This window comes from Ranitomeya variabilis, chromosome 6 (assembly GCF_051348905.1).
Source record: "Ranitomeya variabilis isolate aRanVar5 chromosome 6, aRanVar5.hap1, whole genome shotgun sequence".
Classification (NCBI taxonomy): domain Eukaryota; kingdom Metazoa; phylum Chordata; class Amphibia; order Anura; family Dendrobatidae; genus Ranitomeya; species Ranitomeya variabilis.
The window spans coordinates 20,276,718-20,296,415 of record NC_135237.1 but is presented as its reverse complement, the minus strand read 5'-3'; the positions used below and the strand labels follow the sequence as shown (position 1 = coordinate 20,296,415).

At 43.6% G+C, this 19,698-nt stretch overlaps 1 long non-coding RNA gene across 1 annotated transcript in view; it reads left to right on the top strand.

The window, feature by feature from the left end:
- The window catches only part of LOC143781409 (uncharacterized), a 443,129-nt gene that overhangs the window by 219,153 nt on the left and 204,278 nt on the right, over positions 1–19,698 (top strand). The window lies entirely within an intron of this gene.

Genomic DNA, 19,698 nt, shown 5'->3' with positions numbered 1-19,698 from the left:
TAAAGTTAGGGTTGGGGGTGTGTTGGAGTTAGGGGTGTGCTTAGGGTTGGGATTAGGGGTGTGTTGGGGTTAGGGTTGTGGTTGGGATTAGGGTTAGGAGTGTGTTTGGGTTAGGGTTTCAGTTACAATTGGGGGTTTCCACTGTTTAGGCACATCAGGGCTCTCCAAACGCGACATGGCGTCCGATCTCGATTCCAGCCAATTCTGCGTTGAAAAAGTAAAACAGTGCTCCTTCCCTTCCGAGCTCTCCCGTGCGCCCAAACAGGGATTTACCCCAACATATGGTTATCAGTGTACTCAGGACGAATTGGACAACAACTTTTGGGGTCCAATTTCTCCTGTTACCCTTGGGAAAATAAACATTTGCGGGGCTAAAAAAAACCATTTTTGTGGGGAAAAAGTTTTTCTATTTTCACGGCTCTGCGTTATAAACTGTAGTGAAACACTTGGGGGTTCAAAGTTCTCACAACACATCTAGATAAGTTCCTTGGGGGGTCTAGTTTCCAATATGGGATCACTTGTGGGGGGTTTCTACTGTTTAGGTACATTAGGGGCTCTGCAAATGCAACGTGACGCCTACAGACCAATCCATCTAAGTCTGCATTCCATATGGCGCCCTTTCCCTTCCGAGCTCTGCTATGCGCCCAAACGATGGTTCCCCCCACATATAGGGTATTCGCATACTCAGAACAAATTGGACAACAACTTTTGGGGTCCAATTTCTCCTGTTACCCTTGGGAAAATACAAAACTGGGGGCTAAAAGAAAAAAATTTTGTGGAAAAAAAAAAGAATTTTTATTTTCACAGCTCTGCGTTATAAACTGTAGTGAAACACTTTGGGGTTCAAAGCTCTCACAACACATCTAGATAAGTTCCTTAGGGTGTCTACTTTCCAAAATAGTGTCAATTGTGGGGGGTTTCAATGTTTAGGCACATCAGGGGCTCTCCAAACGCAACATGGTGTCCCATCTCAATTCCAGTCAATTTTGCATTGAAAAGTCAAACGGCATTCCTTCCCTTTCGAGCTCTGCCATGCGCCCAAACAGTGGTTTACCCCCACATATGGGGTATCGGCGTACTCAGGACAAATTGTAAAACATGTTTTGGAGTCCATTTTCTCCTGTTACCCTTGGTAAAATAAAACAAATTGGAGCTGAAGTAAAGTTTTGGTGAAAAAAAGTTAAATGTTCGTCAGTGGACGAGTTTTTTGCAGCTCTGGCGCTGGTATATGGTGACCCGGACGGCGTCTCCTTGGCGGAATCCCGACTCCGTAATATCAAGCAGGGGGGCCGGCCGGCGGAGGACTACTGTTCAGAGTTCAGGAGGTGGGCCACTGACACACAGTGGAATGACCCAGCCCTTAGGAGCCATTTTGTGCAGGGTCTGTCCCCTAGGTTGCAAGATACTCTGGTACAGTACCCCGCCCCCAAGTCGTTGGAGGCCGCCATGTCCCTTGCCATCCGGGTGGATAGACGCTTGAGGGAGAGGCATACACCAAATGTGCCCCCTGTAGTCCTTGCTAGGGAGGAGGACACACTTGTCCAGGCGGACGAACCCATGCAGGTGGGAGGAGTTGGTTCCCAAACGGGGTTGACTGGGGTTCGCCGTGGTGTGGGGGCATATTTTTATTGTGGGCAGACTGGTCATTTTATCAATGTCTGCCCAGCTCGCACCAAAATACCTGTTCCATCTAAAATGCCGCGTCCCCCTGGTTGTGTGGAAGGAAGCGACCAGGGAGTGTATATTTCCTCCATTTTCTCGTCTCAGTGTACCTTACCTGCTGAGGTGGTTGTTGGTGGGGTAACTGAGAATGTTTCGGTGCTTGTGGACAGTGGAGCAGGAGTCAATTTGGTGGCTGCTCATTTTGTCCAGACCCATGGCCTGATGAGTAGGTCGCTAGCTAGACCCCTAAGCGTCCAGGCCATTGACTCTGCTCCACTCAGCCAGGGGAGCATTACCCAAGTCGTAGACAATATACATCTGCGTATAGGGGCTTGTCATGAAGAGTCCCTGTCATGCTACGTCTTGGAGGGCATACCAACTCCCATGGTCTTAGGTCTCCCTTGGTTGAAAAAACAACCCGGTCATAGACTGGCGGTCCAGAGAAGTAGTCAGCTGGGGTCAGTCGTGTGAGGACTGCTGCCCAGGAGCTACGATCTCTGCCGTCCTTCTACAACCTACCCCTTCTTCTCCAGTGAGGGCAGTAGAGGTGCTTGAAGGGAGTAGGGGCAAGACTCTACCCTCACTACATTCTAACCTGGTATGTCAGAGACCTCTTAGGAGGAGGGGTCAGAGGAGGGTGGTGGTTCCCTCGATGCATAGTGGGGAATTGAGTTTGGCGACACAGGGGGACGCCTCTGTTGTCGGTTCTGTAAAGAGTTCACCATCTTGTGGCAGACGCATGCGTGAAAATAAACGTTCAGGTCCGGACCTGTGTGTGAATGATTACGTATGGGGGTCCACCAAAAATATCATGTGGACGTGTGGAACTGGAATCTGGAGTTCGAGGGTAATCGGGCCATTTTGGGTGTCAGCCATTGTCAGTCCGAAGACTTACCAGTTGGAGTTACCCTCAGTAATGCCCATACACAACTCATTCCACAGGTCGGCGCTCTGGAGATTTGTGCCGCCTACGTTGTCATTTCCATCGTGCTGTGTCCACCGTAAACCTGAGGGTCAGGTGACTGAGGAGGTGAACTCTGGTGAATCGAGACGTTCTCACTGTAGGTTGTTTACTGGTGAGGTCCAGTGTTGAGGGTCCAGAGGCCCCTCATTGAAAGGGGGGTACTGTCACGATCCAATTTTGTATTTGTGGCAGATCTGGTTTGCCTCAGTTTAAGACCTTTTTTCCTTTCTGGTCATCGGGGGTTAATGCAGTCCCCCCCCCCCCCCCCCCCCGCCCGGTGGCCGCTGGTGTTATTGCATTGCTGCTGGGTCAGCTGATGTTTGTGGTGACCACTCCCTCCATCCTTTAAGAGGTCACCTGGTTCATCAGCTGACTGTCGGTGTTAGTTCATTCTTCAGCGACCAAGCTGGGAGTAGGAGCTTGCTGGGAACTGTTGTTCTACTGCTGTGCCCAGTGAATCTGGTGTTTCTTCCTGCTGTGCTGTGCCTTGCAGCATTAAGCTAAGTGTTGTTTTCCTTTACCTTGTCTGTATTTCCTTACCCCGTGTTGTATTAGTGCAGCGGTGGGACCAGTGCTCTCACCTGCCAGTTCCCTACTTAGGGATAGGTGCAGGGCAAGTGAGGGACTAGGTATCCTGGTCGGCGACGGGTTGAAAGAACCCATATAGGGACGGTAGCAAGATCAGGGCACATCTGCAGGCCAGTGCAGGAGGTGCCCATTCCCCCAGTCCCTACCGACAGGGCCCACCGTTGTAATTGTGTCCCCGGTGTTCCCTTGTGTGTTGTGCTGTTCGTGACAGACCTACGGTTGGGTCGTTTTATACTGGATCAGTCACTCCGACTCCGATAACCTACTAACCTGTCAAGGTGACCTGGGACTTAATTCCCAATGACGGGATAGTACGTCATATGCGATTGGCAGCGCTCTCGGGGGGAGTGCGGCTGGGTGTCAGCTGACTATCGCAGCTGACATCCGGCACTATGTGCCAGGAGCAGTCACGGACCGCTCCTGGCACATTAACCCCCGGCACTCTGCGATCAAACATGATCGCAGCATTGCGGGGGCATAGGGAAGCATCGCGCAGGGAGGGGGCTCCCTGCGGGCTTCCCTGAGACCCTCGGTACAAGGCGATGTTCTCACCTTGTACCGAGCGTCTCCTCCCTGCAGGCCCCAGATCCAAAATGTCTGCGGGGCTACTTCCGGGTCCTGCAGGGAGGTGGCTTACAAGCGCCTGCTCAGAGCACACAGTGCTCTGCAAAGTGTCAGATCAGCGATCTGTCACTATATAGTGATGTCCTCCCCCTGAGACAATGTGATAATGTAAAAAAAAAATGTTACCAATAAAAACGTCAACTCGTCCTGCAAAAAACAAGACCTCACATGACTCTGTGGACCAAAATATGGAAAAATTATACCTCCCAAAATGTGGAGACACACAAACTATTTTTTTGCAATAAAAAGTGTCTTTTTGTGTGTGACAGCTGCCAATCATAAAAATCCGCTAAAAAATGGCTATAAAAGTAAATCAAACCCCCCGTCATGACCCTCTTAGTTAGGCAAAAATAATAAAATAAAAAAAATGTATTTATTTCCATTTTTAGGGTTAGGGTTGGGGATAGGGTTAGGGTTGGGGCTAGGGTTAAGGGCTACAGGTAGGGTTGGGGCTAAAGTTAGGGTTAGGGCTGGGGCTAAAGTTAGGGTTAGGGTTGGGGGTATGTTTTAGTTAGGGGTGTGGTTAAGGTTGGGATTAGGGTTAGGGGTGTGTTGTGGTTAGGGGTGTGGTTTGGATTAGGGTTAGGGGTGTGTTTGGGTTAGGGTTTCAGTTACAATTGGGGGTTTCCACTGTTTAGGCACATCAGGGCTCTCCAAACGCGACATGGCGTCCGATCTCAATTCCAGCCAATTCTGCGTTGAAAAAGTAAACCAGTGCTCCTTCACTTCTGAGCTCTCCCGTGCACCCAAACAGGGATTTACCCCAACATATGGGGTATCAGCGTACTCAGGACAAATTGGACAACAACCTTTGGGGTCCAATTTCTCGTTACCCTTGGGAAACTAAAAATTTGCGGGGCTAAAAAAACATTTTTGTGGGGAAAATTTTTTATTTTCATGGCTCTGCGTTATAAACTGTATTGAAGCACTTGGGTGTTCAAAGTTCTCACAACACATCTAGATAAGTTTCTTGGGGGGTCTAGTTTCCAATATGGGGTCACATGTGGGATGTTTCTACTGTTTAGGTACATCAGGGGCTCTGCAAAAGCAACGTGACGCCTGCAGACCAATCCATCTAAGTCTGCATTCCAAATGGCGCTCCTTCCCTTTCGAGCTCTGCCATGCGCCCAAACGGTGGTTCCCCCCCACATATGGGGTATCAGCGTACTCAGGACAAATTGGACAACAACGTTTGGGGTCCAATTCTCCTGTTACCCTTGGAAAAATACAAAACTGGGGGCTAAAAAAATAATTTTTGTGGAAAAAAAAATATTTTTATTTTCACAGCTCTGCGTTATAAACTGTAGTGAAACACTTGGGGGTTCAAAGCTCTCACAACACATCTAGATAAGTTCCTTAGGGTGTCTACTTTCCAAAATGGTGTAACTTGTGGGGGGTTTCAATGTTTAGGCACATCAGTGGCTCTCCAAACGCAACATGGCGTCCCATCTCAATTCCTGTCAATTTTGCATTGAAAAGTCAAATAGCGCTCCTTCTCTTCCGAGCTCTGCCATGCGCCCAAACAGTGGTTTACCCCCACATATGGGGTATCGGCGTACTCAGGACAAATTGTAAAACATGTTTTGGAGTCCATTTTCTTCTGTTACCCTTGGTAAAATGAAACAAATTGGAGCTGATGTAAATTTTTGGTGAAAAAAAGTTAAATGTTCATTTTTCTTAAAACATTGCAAAAATTCCTGCGAAACACCTGAAGGGTTAATAAACTTCTTGAATGTGGTTTTGAGCACCTTGAGGGGTGCAGTTTTTAGAATGGTGTCACACTTGGTTATTTACTATCATATAGACCCCTCAAAATGACTTCAAATGTGATGTGGTCCAAAAAAAAAAACGGTGTTGTAAAAATGAGAAATTGCTGGTCCAATTTTAACCCTTATAACAACCTAATAAAAAAAAAAAATTTGGTTCCAAAATTGTGCTGATGTAAAGTAGACATGTGGGAAATGTTACATATTAAGTATTTTGTGTGACGTATCTCTGTGATTTAAGGGAATAAAAATTCAAAGTTGGAAAATTGCGAAATTTTAATTTTCACGAAATATCCGTTTTTTTCACAAATAAACGCAGGTAATATCAAAGAAATTTTACCACTATCATGAAGCCCAATATGTCACGAGAAAACAGTGTCAGAATCACCGGGATCCGTTGAAGCGTTCCAGAGTTATAACCTTATAAAGGGACAGTGGTCAGAATTGTAAAAATTGGCCCGGTCATTAACGTGCAAACCACCCTTGGGGCTTAAGGGGTTAAAGGAAACTGATGCTAAAACCTGGAATCTGATTGGCTCTGATAGGCCACACTGCTACTTTGTCTTAGAACAGTTTTTATACATGAGTGCCCCTGTGTTGGCTGCTGGTGGCAGTGACAATGAGGGTATGGGCGCAGTCAGACGGCCGTAAAATAAGGACGACTGTTGCATGGGAATGCTCAGACTGGCTGGCAGCTCTCCCTACCTGAGCATGACACCATGTATTTCTATGTAACTGTCACACTAGGGCTGGGATAGCCGCCGGCCAGTCCGAGCATTGCGATGCAATCGTCATCCCTGTTATATGGCTGTCTGACTGCGCCCTATGTGAAATCCTCCTGCATTTCCTACGCTTTTTACATCGTTCCCCCTTATAGATACAAGGGAAATGTGTGTCACTGACATGCAGTATAATATATATATATATATATACCCCTATACTGTGTGTAGATTTCTATTCTATCTATTCTAATTCTATTGTAACCTGTCAGTGTGATTTTACTGTACACCGCACTGAATTGACGGCTTTTCTATAGAACTCCGGTCTGACTGATGGTCCGTGTGGTGTGCGAGTTTTTCTTGCCCCCATAGACTTGCACTGGCGAGTCTCGGACAATATACGGTGCAAATCTCAGCATGCTGCAATTTCCCTCCCAGTTAAAATACGGCTGAGGAAACAACGGATGATGGGAGCTGCCCCATAGAGTAACACTGGTCCGAGTGCCATGCGATTTTTTCTCACTTAGCACTCCTCCGTAGTCCTCTCTAGTGTGACTCCGGCCTGACCATAATTTGCTCATAACCTCATTGTTATCCTATGAAGAAAAGGGATGAGGAGCAGTAAGAAGAATTCAGCGTGGCCTAAATTCTTTATTATTGAAAGCAATTTTATCGTTCATATGGAAACATTGTAAATGCCCGTGATGGAGAGCAGTAATGTCATGATACCATCACTATGGAGTCCTCCCCTTATTCTACACATACTACTAATAGATGGATGTGGAGAGATGTAGTAAGATACATACTTGTACTTTATTTTCCACATCCTCACTGATTCAATCCATTTACTAAAGAAAAAGACAAGAAAAAGGAATGAATAATATTACTCATACACATTCACCAAAATAGTAGGAAGACAGATGATCCTATTGAGCCTTCATATAACCAGTGCAGACTGATAGCGAACATCTCTGCGGTGGATTATTACAGGGAGAGTCCAGGAGAATCAATAATCCCAATTATATGATATACTTACAGAAATTCCTCCTCTTCTTCCTGATCTGACGTCATCCTATAGAAGAGTAAGGAAGATAATTAGCAATGATTGTATCAGATGATATTAAGAAAAAAGGAGCGCGCTCAGCTATCTTAGGTTGGTGCTGGCTGTACTTGGGAAAAACCCAACAACAAGTCCAATATAGAAAAATCAGCCGCACTCTTATGGTATATCTTTGCAAAAATGTGATGTATTTATCCACATGTGTTGAGCCAAAAATGTATATATATATATATACACACACAGCAGGGAGTATAAACGGAGTAGTAACGTTTCGACCCTGCCTCGGGTCTTTCTCAAACTGTAATCAAACACAAATAACAATTAGTGTTATATACATATGAGGTGCTTTACATAAAGACAAAACCAGATGAACATAACATTACTTACAGAAAACAATATAAAGTAAGGATCCCATCTGAAAAGTATCTTTATGAGATATCGCTGTCAAATAGAGAACCTCTACAAGGTCTATCAGGGGTGCTGTCGCTAATATGAAGTTCTATTATAGAGAGTGGGAACAAGGTCCAGTCGAACCAGCAAAGCTCAAAAAATAGGTACAAAATTGGGTACAAAATTAAGTAACGTTATACCTAGTGGTGGACATGATATAGAGAAGTACTGACCTGCGTTTTCTAGATAGTGGGCAAAATAAGAAGTGTGGTCCCTTTAAGGGCTGCGAATAAAGAGGAGAGAGGGTCCCTTGTGAGAAGATGCGAGATTAAAGGTAATGGGGCTGTGGTAGGAAATACAGATGAGTCCCCAACCTCCTATTGTTGTGGTGTCGGGACGTCCTGCTTCTGTGGGCATGTGTGCCTGCATGGGTAATTGTGCCTCTACTTATAGCACCTATTCAATCGGAGGCTGCAGCTCCCAAAGGGAGGTGTGGAACGCTGTATGTGTGCCCCTAATGAATGGTGCCAGCGCACTGTGGGGGGTGAGAGAGAGGCTTGGGGTCTCTGTCATGTGCTGTGCAGTTGCTAGATCTCCCAAGGGAGGTGTGGAAGCTGTGCGCGCGCAATGTTTGGGAGCACAGTGCTCCTATGTCAAGGAGGGCTGAGTTATCTGGGAGGAGGTGTGGCGAATGGGGGGAGAAGAGAGAGGAGTGGGAAGGGTATAAAATGCGAGAGTGTCCTTTGTAAAAGGAGCATATCAGTAAGAATAATGGGGAGAAAACGTGGAACCATTGGTAAAACTGCAGGGAGCCAAAAATAAAGATCAAATCGGAAAAATAAAACGAGAAGATCGGATTGAAAAAATGGAACAAAGGTTGAACCTAAGTGAAAATATACTGAAAAAGGAAAAAATTGACAATAAAAAGAAGGAAAATTGAAAAATAAAGAAATAATAGAACAGAACAAAAATAATGATAATAATAATGAAGGAGGTAATAAAAAATAATAAATGAAACTAAATCGAACAAAATTATATAGTAAAATAAAATGAAAATCAAAATCAGAATAAAGATCAAAAGGAAAAAAATAAAAATAAATATAAAATAAAAAATAAAAATAATGATAAAATGAAATAAAAATAGAATTAAAAATAAAGATAAAAAATAAACAATAAAATATAAAAAATAAAAATAAAGAAAAAATAAAACTGGGGGACTTTGTAACTTACCCATGGCAGGTGTAAGAAATAGATAGTCGGCTCAGTGCATCTATAAGAATTAATAAAAGGTTAGAACTTAAGAAACAAATAATAATCACATCCACCACTAAGTTATAACTCATTATAACAACACCAGACCACATATTATTAAGAAAGAAAATTGGGCAATTAGCACTAAATAGTGAGAGAAAGCCCAAAGCCTGAGGCAACCCACTCCATATCAGAGCTAAGTAACACGGAGAAACCGGAGTATAACGGGTATAAATTATTTATTATATTATCAAAAGCAAAAAAGGTCATACATAGTAGCAAAAAGTAACATCACACATATAAATAGAATTAAGGTGCACAAGAATGGTAAAAAAGAAACAGGTAACCACCGGTGTGAACTATGTCCCTATTAGAGTAACCAGTCTGACATGGTCAAAATACTGGTAGTCGCAAAGCGACAAGGACCCGCCGTATTGAAAAGTAAAATGTCTATGTATTTATTTACGCAGGACTTACCGCAAGTTACAGGGCAATAGAGCACACCGGACTGGAACCCAGCTGGAATAGAAAGGAACCCCCGACGCGCGTTTCGCCTGGAAATGTGCTGCTTTCTCAAGGGGAATAGTACAAATGTGCCGAAAAGGACCTTAAATAGAAGCATGTGACACATCACATGCTGCATAACAGCCAATGAACAGAGGCCGTAACGGCGCATGCGCCGGTCGAGCCGCAGGTCCTACACCAGAGACAGGCGTCAAGCATCACAACATGTGGGCGGGGAAAAGGCCCCAGTCACATGTGCGAGGCCAGAAGACGCCGCTCCGGGGGAGGAGACCGCAGCCCCAACCAACGGATGCGCACAGCCGCAGGTACAAGGACAATTAGCCCCGTGTAACAAAAAATCAGTAAAAATGTACACACAAAAGAACCACCAATGCGCAAATAGCCCAATGAATACAGGGACACAGATACCCCAATAGACATAACATGAGAATCCAACAATAGGTACAAATCATTAAATTGCCACAATATGGTCCATCTTTTCAGTTAATGTGGCGATTTTTCGTTGGATTGTGGGATGCATCTTCCAAGTCTCTGCTGGGTTCATGTGCAGTATTGCTGGTGGGTAAGTGTGAAGGTATCCGTCCTCCCAGGCACACAAAAAGAAAAATCAAAAAGACTATAGAGAAACAGATAAATAAAAAACAAAGATTATATTAGTAAACATTAAAAACAATAAAAATGGAACCAGCATGTGGTACCTATTCCTACAAGAGGGGGACAGGGTGGGAAACGGGCAGGAACAATATATGAAACAGACCAATAGCAAAATAAATGAAATACATGGAACCTCAAAATGATGTGGCCTACAAAAATGAAGAAAAACTGAGTGACTCATTCAAGCCGTGAGGCGTAACAGTGTTGAGGCGAACAATCCAACTTGCCTCGCGCTGTGCGAGTATCTTCTTATAGTCACCCCCCGGGCGCCCAGGTGAAAACAGTCGATGCCCCTGACCCGCAAGGACCCCGCATCACAATCATGGTATAATTTAAAGCGGCGGGGTAATGTTTTTAACTCAGAGGCATCGACCGTGGTCCTGGCCGCCTGGATATCTCGCACATGCTCCCTTGTGCGGATCCGAAGCTCTCTAGAGGTAAGACCAACATAGATCAATGGGCACCCACATGTAGCGTAATAGATGACATTTTTGGTGCCACATGAAATATGTTGTCTGATTGAGAAAGTCCTGGATCCATCAGAGGATGTAAATGAGGTGGTCCGCAGGATATTAACACAAGCCACACAGTGTCCACACTGAAAACATCCCAAAGTGGGACCTCTAGAACCAAATGGATTAGTGGCAGGAGGGACATAATGGCTACGTACAAGCATGTTACTCAAATTAGGAAATCTACGAGCTGTCATGGCAGGAAAGTCCCCCAGGGCAGAGCGCAAGCATGGCTCAGTTGACAAAATTGGCCAATGTCTAGAAAGAATTTCTCGCATATGGGACCACTCATGATTATAAGTTGTTATAAACCTAATCGTCTCATCCTTGCCTCTAACCCTGGGTTTATCTCCTGTCGTGTAGAGAAGATCCCTACGTGGTATCCTTCGGGCTCTGTCATAGCCACGTCTAATGCACCTGCGACTATAACCACGCTCCTCAAAGCGTGTCCTGAGAGCCAGGGATTGAGCCTGAAATCTGTCTTCCGTAGAGCAGATGCGCCTCATCCTAAGAAACTGTCCGGCCGGGACGGCCCTCACTGTGGCTGGGTTATGTGCAGAGTCAGCATGAAGAAGAGAATTTACAGCCGTTGATTTCCTGAAGACGTCCGTCTGGACCCGACGTGTATTGTCGATTTCCAGAAGGACGTCCAGGAACTCAATGCGATTTTTATCAAATTTGTAAGTTAAACGGATGTTATATGGATTATCATTCAGCTGACTCATAAAGTCCTCGAGCTGCTGCGCCGTTCCCCCCCACAAGAATAGAAAATAATCTATATATCGGAACCAGCACAGCACATGGGCAGCGGCCCGTGCCCCCTCGTCGCCAAAAAGGAATCTCTCCCAGTAACCTAGGAAGAGATTAGCATACGAGGGCGCGCCGGCCGCGCCCATGGCCGTGCCGCGCCTCTGTAGATAATAAGAATCTTTAAATATAAAAAAGTTGTGGGTGAGGATAAAGCGCAGCAGCTCGAGGATAAAATTGCACAGAGGGCCGCCCAGGTCGGAGGCTCCCAGGAAAGCGCACTGCCTCTATACCTTGCTCATGGTCAATACAAGTGTATAATGTTTGAATGTCTGCAGTGACCAAGAGCACATCAGGATCCACAAGGACCCCATCCACCCGAGTAAGGACGTCCGTTGTGTCTTTGACGTACGACGGTAATACCTCGACCAAAGGTTTGAGATAGAAATCTATGAATCTGCAGATCGGGTCACAGAGGCCGTCGATGCCTGACACAATCGGACGTCCCGGGGGGTCAACGGGGTCCTTGTGGATCTTTGGTAAAAGATAAAAGGTGGGAATTCTGGGGTGCCTGACCGTCAGACCCTCCCACACCTTTTTGTCAATAATTTCCTCATCCACAGCACCGGAGAGTAAAATTTGTAGCTGAGACGCAAAGGAAAGCATCGGATTATATGCAAGTTTGGTATAAGTTGAAGTATCCTTCAATTGTCGGAACACTTCTTTTTCATATTTGCAACATGGCCAGATCACGATGTTTCCCCCCTTGTCAGCGGGTTTATAAACCACATCAGTATAAGACTGTAGCTCCTTTATGGCGGACCGTTGGCTATACGTCAAATTGTCAAAAGTACGTTTAGATGAAAGTTTTTTCAAGTCGGCAATTACCAACTTAGTAAACAGATCCACCGCCGGACAGGGGGGGAACCTTGTTGATCTGGGCATGATGGAGGGAGGAAACCTACCTGAAGGTGTTGGAGATTGTTCTTCTAACAATTCCTCCAAAATTTGTAAAGTTTCCCTTTCCGTCTCAGTCAAAGAGTCAGAAGGATCATGACTCTTATAATGTAGTTTCCTTGGGATTAATTTCCTAGAGAAGAGATGGAGATCCTTCAGTGCTGTGAAGAAATTATAGGGGTGGGTGGGAGAGAAAGTCAGGCCCCTACTCAATACTGCAATTTGTGTATTTGTAAATATACGCGAAGACAGATTCAATACCTGAAGGCCCCCCTGGGTGCTTGTCCCTGGTCGTTTACCGGCTGAGCCTTTGTTCTTAGATGTTTGTCTAGTTGTAATTCTATTCTGGGACACTGTGGATCCCACCAGGTCTTCAGACATCTGAATAGATTGAGCTTCCCGGGAAATGTTGGATGTTATTGACCGAGATCTAGATCTGGAACTAGAGATGTTCCTGTAGCGGGAACGGGAGCGATCACCCTGGCTACGCCATCTATAAACATTAGCTGTTTGTTTGTCACGCACATCTCGCTTAAATTTCCTCGCCTTGTTATTCTGTATCTCAGTTGCCCATTTTTGCAAATCAGCATCAATAGTGTCATTCAACTTTTTGAGTGCTTCAGAAGACATCTCTTTTGGAAGAAACAATTGAATAGACTCAATTTCAGTTTCTATGTTGCTCAATGTCTGTGAGTCCATCTCCTTTAAGAGTGTCATAATCCAGTGAACATGTGTTAGACAAATCCTCCCATCTCTCTTTGAAGTTACCATCAGGGATAGGGAAGGAGGGAAACACATGTATCCTGAGACCACGAGGGATTAGTTTCCCTTGTAAATACTTTTCAAAATAGGCGTGGTTCCACCATACTCTGGTCCTCTTACGAAGGAGATCTTAAGATAAGTTATAACTCATGTACAATTATATATATAGAGACAACATGTTGCACGGAAACAATATTATAGCAAAATATGACTGACTCAGTAGTTCAACCAGAGGTCCTAAGTCACTAGATCCAATTCCCTGTTGAGGCCCTTTGGTGCGAGGGTCTGTAGTGTGTGTATCCAGTAGGCCTCCCTCTCTCTTAAGTAGCTTGACCTGATTGCCGCCCCTCCTGGGTCTTTCGACCTGTTCCACAGCTTGGAATCTTAGTTGTGAAATGGAGTGTTTGGCTGTTATGAAGTGATCCGGTATGGGTAACCATGTCTTTTTGCATCTAATAGTGGATTTATGGCTCGATATGCGGTCATGGATGTGTTGTGTCATTTCACCTACGTAAACTAAACCGCAGGGGCATTTAACCACATATACTACAAAATTCGATTCGGAGCTGCCCCATAGAGTAACACTGGTCCGAGTGCCATGCGATTTTTTCTCACTTAGCACTCCTCCGTAGTCCTCTCTAGTGTGACTCCGGCCTGACCATAATTTACTCATAACCTCATTGTTATCCTATGAAGAAAAGGGATGAGGAGCAGTAAGAAGAATTCAGCGTGGCCTAAATTCTTTATTATTGAAAGCAATTTTATCCTTCATATGGAAACATTGTAAATGTCCGTGATAGAGAGCAGTAATGTCATGATACCATCACTATGGAGTCCTCCCCTTATTCTACACATACTACTAATAGATGGATGTGGAGAGATGTAGTAAGATACATACTTGTATTTTATCTTCCACGCCTTCACCGACTCAATCCATTTACTAAAGAAAAAGACAAGAAAAAAGAATGAATAATATTACTCATACACATTCACCAAAATAGTAGGAAGACAGATGATCCTATTGAGCCTTAATATAACCAGTGCAGACTGATAGCGAACATCTCTGCGGTGGATTATTACAGGGAGAGTCTAGGAGAATCAATGATCCCAATTATGATATACTTACCGAAATTCCTCCTCTTCTTCCTCCGCTAACGTCATCCTATAGAAGAGTAAGGAAGACAATTAGCAATGATTGTATCAGATGATATTAAGAAAAAAGGAGCGCGCTCAGCTATCTTAAGTTGGTGCTGGCTGTACTTGGGAAAAACCCAACAACAAGTCCAATATAGAAAAATCAGCCGCACTCTTATGGTATATCTTTGCAAAAATGTGATGTATTTATTCACATGTGTTGAGACAAAAATTTATATATATATATATACACACACACAGCAGGGAGAGTAAACGGAGTAGTAACGTTTCGACCCTGCCTCGGGTCTTTCTCAAACTGTAATCAAACACAAATAACAATTAGTGTTATATACATATGAGGTGCTTTACATAAAGACAAAACCAGATGAACATAACATAATTTACAGAAAACAATATAAAGTAAGGATCCCATCTGAAAAGTATCTTTATGAGATATCGCTGTCAAATAGAGAACCTCTACAAGGTGTATCAGGGGTGCTGTCGCTAACATAAAGTTCTATTACAGAGAGTGGAAACAAGGTCCAGTCGGACCAGCAAAGCTCAAAAAATAGGTACAAAACTGGGTACAAAATTAAGTAACGTTATACCTAGTGGTGGACATGATATAGAGAAGTACTGACCTGCGTTTTCTAGATAGTGTGCCCCCAGCCACCCCAGAAAAGGCACATCTGGAAGATGCGCCTATTCTGGCACTTGGCCACTCTCTTCCCATTCCCGTGTAGCGGTGGGATATGGGGTAATGAAGGGTTAATGTCACCTTGCTATTGTAAGGTGACATTAAGCCAGATTAATAATGGAGAGGCGTCAATTACGACACCTATCCATTATTAATCCAATTGTATGAAAGGGTTAAAAAAACACACACACATTATGAAAGTATTTTAATGAAATAAACACACAGGTTGTTTTAATATTTTATTGCTCTCTCAATCCACCTGAAGACCCTCGCTCTGAAAAATAATAAACCAACAATATACATACCTTCAGATGATCTGTCACGTCCAACAAAGTAAATCCATCTGAAGGGGTTAAATCATTTTACAGCCAGGAGCTGTGCTAAAGTACTCGCTCGTGCCTGTAAACCCCGGGTACTGAATGGAAAGCAGGATGATCTGTACTTACCTTGAGTTGCGCTGATGTGCCCTCTGCTGGATGTCCTCATATGAACTCGAGCGTGGGAACTTTTCCAAGGCTCCATTTCATGAGGACATCCAGCAGATGGCGCCTCTGTTGGTTTATTATTTTTCAGAGCGAGGGTCTTCAGGTGGATTGAGAGAGCAATAAAATATTAAAACAACCTGTGTGTTTATTTCATTAAAATACTTTTTAATAATATATGGATTAATAATGGATAGGTGTCATAATTGACGCCTCTCCATTATTAATCTGGCTTAATGTCACCTTACAATAGCAAGGTGACATTAACCCTTCATTACCCCATATCCCACCACTACACGGGAGTGGGAAGAGAGTGGCCAAGTGCCAGAAAAGGCGCATCTTCCAGATGTGCCTTTTCTGGGGTGGCTGGGGTCTGATGTTTGTAGCCAGGGGGGCCAATAACCATGGACCCTCTCTAGGCTATTAATATCTGCCCTCAGTCACTGGCTTTACCACTCTAGCGGAGAAAATTGCGCGGGAGCCCACGCCAATTTTTTCCGCCATTTAACCCTTAATTTTAGCAGCTACAGCTGCCAAATTTTGCACATACACACTACTAACATTACTAGTGTGGACTATGCAAAAAAAAAAAAGGGATATGAGATGGTTTACTGTATGTAATCATGTCTCATATCATGTCGGGTTTGTGAAGGAGAAATGAAAAGCCGGCAATTGAATTACCGGCTCTTCACATATATTGCGCTGAATTAAATTTAAATACAGTATATATATATGTGTGTGTGTCTCAATGACATATATATATATATATATATATATATATATATATATATATATATATATATATATATATATATATATAGTCATATGAAAAAGTTTGGGCACCCCTGTTAATCTTAAGCTTAATGTTTTATAAAAATTGCTTTTTTTGCAACAGCTATTTCAGTTTCATATATCTAATAACTGTTGGACACAGTAATGTTTCTGCCTTGAAATGAGGTTTATTGTACTAACAGAAAATGTGCAATCTGCATTCAAACAAAATGTGACAGGTGCATAAGTATGGGCACCCTTATCATTTTCTTGTTTTAAATACTCCTACCTACTTTTTACTGACTTACTAAAGCACTTTTTTTGGTTTTGTAACCTCATTGAGCTTTGAACTTCATAGCCAGGTGTATGCAATCATGAGAAAAGCTACTTAAAGTGGCCACTTGCAAGTTGTTCTCCTGTTTGAATCTCCTCTGAAGAGTGGCATCATGGGCTCCTCAAAACAACTGTCAAATGATCTGAAAACAAAGATTATTCAACATAGTTGTTCAGGGGAAGGATACAAAAAGCTGTCTCAGAGATTTAACCTGTCAATTTCCACTGTGAGGAACATAGTAAGGAAATGGAAGAACACAGGTACAGTTCTTGTTAAGGCCAGAAGTGGCAGGCCAAGAAAAACATCAGAAAGGCAGAGAAGAAGAATGGTGAGATCAGTCAAGGACAATCCTCAGACCACCTCCAGAGAGCCGCAGCATCAACTTGCTGCAGATGGTGTCACTGTGCATCGGTCAACTATACAACGCACTTTGCACAAGGAGAAGCTGTATGGGAGAGTGATGCGAAAGAAGCCGTTTCTGCAAGCACGCCACAAACAGAGTTGACTGAGGTATGCAAAAGCACATTTGAAGAAGCCAATTTCTTTTTGGAAGAAGGTCCTGTGGACTCATGAAACCAAGATTGAGTTGTTTGGTAATACAAAAAGGCGTTATGCATGGCGGCAAAAAAACACAGTGCGTTGTATAGTTGACCGATGCACAGTGACACCATCTGCAGCAAGTTGATGCTGCAGCTCTCTGGAGGTGGTCTGAGGATTGTCCTTGACTGATCTCACCATTCTTCTTCTCTGCCTTTCTGATGTTTTTCTTGGCCTGCCACTTCTGGCCTTAACAAGAACTGTACCTGTGTTCTTCCATTTCCTTACTATGTTCCTCACAGTGGAAATTGACAGGTTAAATCTCTGAGACAGCTTTTTGTATCCTTCCCCTGAACAACTATGTTGAATAATCTTTGTTTTCAGATCATTTGACAGTTGTTTTGAGGAGCCCATGATGCCACTCTTCAGAGGAGATTCAAACAGGAGAACAACTTGCAAGTGGCCCTATAAGTAGCTTTTCTCATGATTGCATACACCTGGCTATGAAGTTCAAAGCTCAATGAGGTTACAAAACCAAAAAAGTGCTTTAGTAAGTCAGTAAAAAGTAGGTAGGAGTATTTAAAACAATAAAATGATAAGGGTGCCCATACTTATGCACCTGTCAAATTTTGTTTGAATGCAGATTGCACATTTTCTGTTAGTACAATAAACCTCATTTCAAGGCAGAAACATTACTGTGTCCAACAGTTATTAGATATATGAAAGTGAAATAGCTGTTGCAAAAAAAACAATTTTTATAAAACATTAAGCTTAAGATTAATAGGGGTGCCCAAACTTTTTCATATGACTGTATATATATATATATATATATATATATATATATATATATATATATATATATATACACTCACTGGCCACTTTATTAGGTACACCTGTCCAACTTCTTGTTAACACTTAATTTCTAATCAGCCAATCACATGGCGGCAACTCAGTGCATTTAGGCATGTAGACATGGTCAAGACAATCTCCTGCAGTTCAAACCGAGCATCAGTATGGGGAAGAAAGGTGATTTGAGTGCCTTTGAACGTGGCATGGTTGTTGGTGCCAGAAGGGCTGGTCTGAGTATTTCAGAAACTGCTGATCTACTGGGATTTTCACGCACAACCATCTCTAGGGTTTACAGAGAATGGTCCGAAAAAGAAAAAAAATCCAGTGAGCGGCAGTTCTGTGGGCGGAAATGCCTTGTTAATGCCAGAGGTCAGAGGAGAATGGGCAGACTGGTTTGAGCTGATAGAAAGGCAACAGTGACTCAAATCGCCACCCGTTACAACCAAGGTAGGCCTAAGAGCATCTCTGAACGCACAGTGCGTCGAACTTTGAGGCAGATGGGCTACAGCAGCAGAAGACCACACCGGGTACCACTCCTTTCAGCTAAGAACAGGAAACTGAGGCTACAATTTGTACAAGCTCATCGAAATTGGACAGTAGAAGATTGGAAAAACGTTGCTTGGTCTGATGAGTCTCGATTTCTGCTGCGACATTCGGATGGTAGGGTCAGAATTTGGCGTAAACAACATGAAAGCATGGATCCATCCTGCCTTGTATGGAGCATCTTTGGGATGTGCAGCCGACAAATCTGCGGCAACTGTGTGATGCCATCATGTCAATATGGACCAAAATCTCTGAGGAATGCTTCCAGCACCTTGTTGAATCTATGCCACGAAGAATTGAGGCAGTTCTGAAGGCAAAAGGGGGTCCAACCCGTTACTAGCATGGTGTACCTAATAAAGTGGCCGGTGAGTGTATATATATATACTGTATATATGTTTTAACGAACATTTGAGCACATAAATCCATGAGATGTCGGTTTTGCAAGCCTGCGAGAAAATATCGCAGTACGGATGCCATACGGATTACATACGGAGGATGCCATGCGCAAAATACGCTGACACACCCTGCCTACGGATGACATACGGATCACTATTTTGGGGACTTTTCTGCGTATTACGGCCGTAAAATACGGACCGTATTTTGATACGCTGAGTGTGAGGCCGGCCTTAAGGTCAAATTTCAGATGAAACTAGGCACGGAATGGAAAAACAAAATTAAGAAAAAGTTCTTTGCAAATGTTTCCATTCATAGATCCTCCTGGAACATGTTGGGGGGTGAGGATCACAGTAATTTACGGTGAATGTAATAAATAGGATTTTTACTGTACCTGGAATCTTTGTTGTTTTTTAGTAGATGGTGGAGCTGTAAACACAAAACACAGCAGGTTACACATTTTTGCTCGTCTTTGGTGGCTTTTTATATGGATTTTCATCCAGGTTATCAGAAGTTACATTATTTTTCTTCTGTTTTATGGGGTGAAGGTGCAATAACCTAAAACGGACATTTGTACACATTGAAAAATTTCAGAACTGGGATATTTTTCCATTGTGATAATCCCTCGTGGTCGTTTGACCGCAGCACCCTCACACGTCATCACTCTGAGCTGTCTGTGCGTGGTTCCCTGAGGGTGTGCTCATGCTCTGTGGGTGGAGGCTGCCGGTGCTGCCTGTCTGCATGGGGATGGGATGGCCACTCTCCATTCACAGTACA